Raw genomic sequence first — 5,569 nt, 5'->3', positions numbered from 1 at the left:
CATTCAGACTGGCGTTAATATTGTTCACGATGGTATTTTCCATGGCCAGTTGTCTTTTCTCAAAAGCTTGTAATAAATCTTCATTAGAAGATACAGAAGAATGAGTAAATTGAGAGGTTTGCTGCTGATTGTTCAGTGGTCCTTGGTTTTGCCTCAGGTGAGGTGCTCAGTAAGGTTGATTTTGTTGCCTGTTGTTGTTATTATTCCACCTCTGATTTCCCTGATTATCTCTGCCTCCTCTATTATTGTTGTCCCTCCAATTCTGGTTTGAATTGTCCTGCCATCCATGGTTATTATTTCCACTTTGATTGTACCCTTGGTTGGGGCGGTCATAGAAGTTGTGAGTGGATGCCACCATGTTGTCTTCTTGTTGGAGCTGTGGGCATTCATCAGTGTAATGACTGTAATCAGCACAAATTCTGCAAATTCTTTGTGGGACTAGTTGTTGGTTTTGCTGCGGTTGAGTTTGCTGAGCTTGTTGATTCAACTGCATTTGCTTCAGCAGGTTGGTCATCTCACAGATGCTTCGATTTAGAGCAGCAGTCTCTATGCCAGAAGATACTTCTGCAACGGCCCTTGAACGACCTTGCTTCTATCTGTGGTTCTGAGTAGATTCAGCTAAATCACTGATCAATTGCCAAGCTTCATCAGTGGTCTTGTACTTCTTCATAGACCCATTGCTGGCACTTTCCAATGTGGTCTTATCCTGGGGCCTCATTGCTTGTGTGACATAGCTGAGTAGCACGATCTTGTCAATCATGTGGTGGGGGCATACTTCCAGAAGATTATTGAAGCGCTCCCAGTATTCAAAGAGAGTCTCATTGTCATCCTGAACAATTGTAGAGATATCCTTTCTTAGTTTATCAGTAACTTCAGATGGAAAGAATTTCTCCAGAAACTCCTTTCTGAGTGTATCCCAGTTGGATACATTTGCTAGAGGTTGAGTGTAGTACCACTCTCTTGCTTTTCCCTCAAGAGAGAATGGAAAAGCTTTCAGCAGAATTGAAGTTTCATCAGTGCCATCACGCCTGACAGTAGAACAGGCTGCCTGGAAATCTCTCAAGTGCTTGATAGGCTCTTGAGCAGGTAGGCCATGAAACTTGGGCATCAAATTTAGCAGTGCGGTCTTTATTTCAAAATCTATAGCTACCGCTGGATGATGTGCTTGAAACGGTTGCATTGTAAAATCAGGAGCTCCTTCCTCCTGAATGGTAACTCTTCTAGCTGCCATGTTTTCTGCACGTAAAACAACCGAATCAGTAGAACGGGGGCTGGTTTCTTTCTCAAATTCACTTTCAGATCCGCCCTCAGAGCGGGCTAACCTACGCTGTTCTCGCCTTATTCGTGAAATTGTCCTTTCAATTTCAGGATCGAATATTAGCAAGCGCGGATCAGGAAATGAACGTGTCATTTGACGGAAGAAACATGCAGCTCATAGTAACAAAATTAAATAAAATTCAAATAAATAAATTCTAATTAATAAAATTAGCACTCTATTGCAACTCCCCGGCAACGGCGCCAAAAATTGATGGGAAGCAGAAGCTGGTGAATTAAAAATTTATTAAAATGGTTACGTTGCGAGTATAGTTCTTAACTCACCGAAAATCTGCCTATCAATTTAGAAATATGTCACAGAGAGTTTAAATTAAAATTACTGGGAGTTTTAAGTCCCAGGTCGTCTCCCAACGAGTTGTAGAAAAGTGTGCTGTTTTATTAATCAGATGTTCCAAGAAGTTGAGCTAGGTAAATTGGGAATTAAATTGAGGAATTTAAATAATATAAATAAAAGCCTTGACTGGGAATTGATTGGTTGGAATCTCTATCATTGATGGTGTGATTGTAAGATTAATTTATAATTAATGGTTGTTCTGTTTGGTTATCCTTTACTAGGTAAAGGAAAGTCAAACAAGTGGGAATGCCAGATCTGTTCACAAGTTGCAACCCACTTAGTTCAAAGGGATTGGCGTCGGTAACAAGATAGCAATCCAACATTTAACCCAATTACAAATTTTCTTTCAATCCTTCCAACTCAAGAGTTCCTTTTAATCAACTCCCCATCAAGTAAGGGAACTACTCACGCATTATAAATAAAGAATCCATGGCACATGAAAAGAAATTAAAAGAAGACATGATTATTGATATTGAAATTGAATTAAAAAGAAATAATCCTTGCATTAAATAATCATAAAAGTATCTGAATGACAAAATTGAACATAACAAAGAACATGGAAGATGAAATCCAAGTTAAGAGAACAAACTAGAATGATGATGTCTTAATGAGGAAATAACTCTTCTCAATGTTCCAATGCTAAGATCAATTGAAAATTAAAATCCTAAAACTAGAGAGAAAAACCTAAGAGAGTGAAAAACTAGATCTAAAACTACTGAATGAATGTGTCTCTTGTTTCTGCATATTCTCTGACTCTAGTCTGCTGTTCCGGGCCGAAAACTGGGCCGGAATAAGGCCCAAAATCGCTCCCATCGAATTCTGCAGATTATGCAGATCGCACATGTCACGCGATCGCGTCGTCCATGCGGACGCGTCGCTTGCGCTTTTCCTCTCCACGCGTTCGCGTCGTCCACGCTACCGCGTCGCCTGTGCTTTCTAATCCGCGCGGCCGCGCAAGCCATACGGCCGCGTCGCTGCGATTTGCGCTCCTTCGCGCGGTCGCGTGAGCCATGCGACCGCGTCACTTCTCGCTGGTTATCTCCTCAATTTCTTGTGTTTATTTCATTTTTGCTAGCTTCCTCTCCAATCTCCATCTCATTCATGCCCTATGGGGCCTGAAACACTTGACACACAGATCACGACATCGAATGGAATAAAGGAGAATTAAAAGTGAATAATTAAAGTCTCTAGGAAGCAATTTTCAAACATGTACTGAATTTAGGAAGGAAATCTAAATGCATGCTAAATTGATGAATAAGTGGGCAAGGATCATGACAAAACCACACAATTAAACACAATATAAACCATAAAATAGTGGTTTATCAATGACCCCGTAGTCATTACTATCATACTCGCCAACGCCAATCTTCACCGAACACTGGTCGGCCAAGGAAGCTCTGCGGATATCCTATTCAAATCCTCCTTTGACAAGCTCGGTCTACAAGAAAAAGAGCTCAGAGCATATCCAAATAGCTTGTTCGGGCTCGGAGACGCCTCAATCTAGCCCCTAGGTTACATCCCACTACACAAAACCTTTGGAAAGGAAACCCGCTCTAGAACACTAAGCATCGACTACATCGTAGTCGACGTGAGCTCCCCATACAACACCCTCACAGGTCAGACAACACTAAATCAGCTCGCGGTAGTAGTCTCTACTCCACACTTATGCATGAAGTTTCTGACTCCAGAAGGGATAGCCACCATCAAAGGAGACCAAAAGCTCGCGCGGCACTGCTATAATGAAAGCCTGAAAAGAGTCCAATACCATTGAACTCGGTGGAGCCTGGGCTCGAGAAGAACTCCGTCCACAACCAGAGGGCGAAACAGAGGAGGTCCAAATTGGAGACTCCCAAGACAAAACAACAAATATAGGTGCAAACTTCAAGGAAGGACTGAAGAAGCAGCTAATAAAGTTCCTAAAGGACAATTCCGACCTTTTCGCATGGAAGGCCACGGACATGCCCGGCATTGATCCCAGACTAATGTGCCATAAATTGGCAGTATACCCTGGATTTTGGCCAGTGTAATAGAAGCGCAGAAAGCTCGGCCCAGAGAGATCGCAAGCTGTGGAAGAACAGGTACATGCCTTACTAGAGGAAGGATTCATAAGGGAGGTCAAGTACCCATTATGGCTGGCCAATGTCGTACTAGTCAAAAAGTCAAATGGAAAGTGGCGGATGTGTACTGATTACACCGACCTCAACAAAGCCTGCCCAAAAGATCCCTATCCACTCCCGAATATAGACACCCTAGTCGACGCCTCATCGAGATACAAGTACCTTTCATTCATGGACACCTACTCGGGGTACAACCAAATCCCGATGTATCAACCCGACCAAGAAAAAACCTCGTTCCTAACCCCAAGAGCAAACTACTGCTACGTAGTCATGCTCTTCGGAATCAAAACACAGGGGCTACATACCAGAGGTTGATGAACAAAGTTTTCGTCAACCACATCAGAAATCTGATGGAGGTTTACGTAGACAACATACTGGTAAAGACACAAAAAGAGGAAGCGCTATTACCTGACCTCGCCGAAGTATTCGACATCATAAGAAAGCACGGGATAAGACTCAATCCCTCAAAGTGCACTTTCGCAGTAGAAGCTGGAAAATTCTTGGGCTTCATGGTCACCCAGAAAGGGATTGAAGCAAACCCAGATAAATGACAGGCCATACTCAGCATGAAAAGTCCGACCTGCGTCAAAAAGGTACAGCAGCTCAATGGAAGACTAGCGGCCCTGTCTAGATTCCTAGCCAGATCGGCCTTGAGATCTCACCCTTTCTACGCAACACTAAGGAAAGAAAAGAGGTTCGAGTGGACCCCAGAATGGGAACAAGCTTTCCAAGACTTCAAGACATTCTTGGGGCAACCACCCATCCTAACCCGACCCCGGCAAGGAGAAGAGCTGATCCTATACCTCGCTGTGGGAAGTCGTGCTATAGCCTCAGCCCTAGTCAGAGAAGAAAAAAACAGACAACAACCCATTTACTTTATCCGTAAAGCTTTTCAAGGGGCCGAACTAAACTATCAAAAAATAGAAAAGTTCGCCTACGCACTCATACTCACTTTCCAACGATTTCGACCAAACTTTCAAGCCCACACCATCAGAATACGGACCAACTAACCCATAAAAAGTATCCTACAGAAAACCGACTTAGCCGGGCGAATCCTACAATGGGAGGTCGAGTTGCCCTATATCGACCTTAAATACGAAGCTCGGACAGCCATCAAGTCTCAGTACTTGCCCGACTTCGTTGCAGAGTACACTGACACCCCAGGAACCCCATCGACTAGAACCTCTACGTTGACGGCTCATCAAACAAAGCCGGAAGTAGAGCGGGCGTTATCCTAGAAAGTAATCAGGGAACCCAACTCGAACTCCCCTTAAAGTTCAAATTTCTTGCATCAAATAACTAAGCCGAGTACGAACCCCTATTGGCTGGTTTGAAGCTGGCTAGGGAAGTCGGAGCCCAAAAGCTTACCATCTTCAGCGATTCACAAATAGTCACCTGGAAAATAGAAGGAAGCTACTAGGCAAAGGATCCCACCATGAAAAAGTATCTAGACAAGACTAGAGAACAGCTCGAAACATTCGTGGGATATGAGATCCGACATATACCTCGAGAATAAAACACCTGAGTTGATGTACTTTTGAAACTAGCCAGCACCAAACTAGGGGGCAACTATAGAATCCTCATCCAAGAAACACTACAAAACCCGTCAACCTCGGAAAAAAGTTCTAAGCATATCGGACTAGGACCAAGGGTAGATGACTCCCATAATCAGCTACCTCAAGTCCGAAACACTCCCCGCAGATAAAAATGAGGCAAAAAGGTTAGTACGAGAAGCCCAGTACTACACCATAGTACACGACGTCCTATATGGGAGAGGGATCTC

At 43.5% G+C, this 5,569-nt stretch overlaps 1 non-coding gene across 1 annotated transcript; it reads left to right on the top strand.

Moving 5' to 3' along the window:
- The first annotated feature begins 754 nt into the window (after positions 1–754).
- On the top strand, positions 755–862 carry LOC112740015 (small nucleolar RNA R71). The gene has a single exon (XR_003170952.1). It is a non-coding gene; the product is annotated as a small nucleolar RNA R71 (small nucleolar RNA).
- The last annotated feature ends 4,707 nt before the right edge of the window (positions 863–5,569 follow it).

The sequence above is a fragment of the Arachis hypogaea genome, chromosome 13, assembly GCF_003086295.3.
Source record: "Arachis hypogaea cultivar Tifrunner chromosome 13, arahy.Tifrunner.gnm2.J5K5, whole genome shotgun sequence".
Classification (NCBI taxonomy): Eukaryota; Viridiplantae; Streptophyta; class Magnoliopsida; order Fabales; family Fabaceae; genus Arachis; species Arachis hypogaea.
This window is presented reverse-complemented; position numbering and strand designations above follow the sequence as displayed.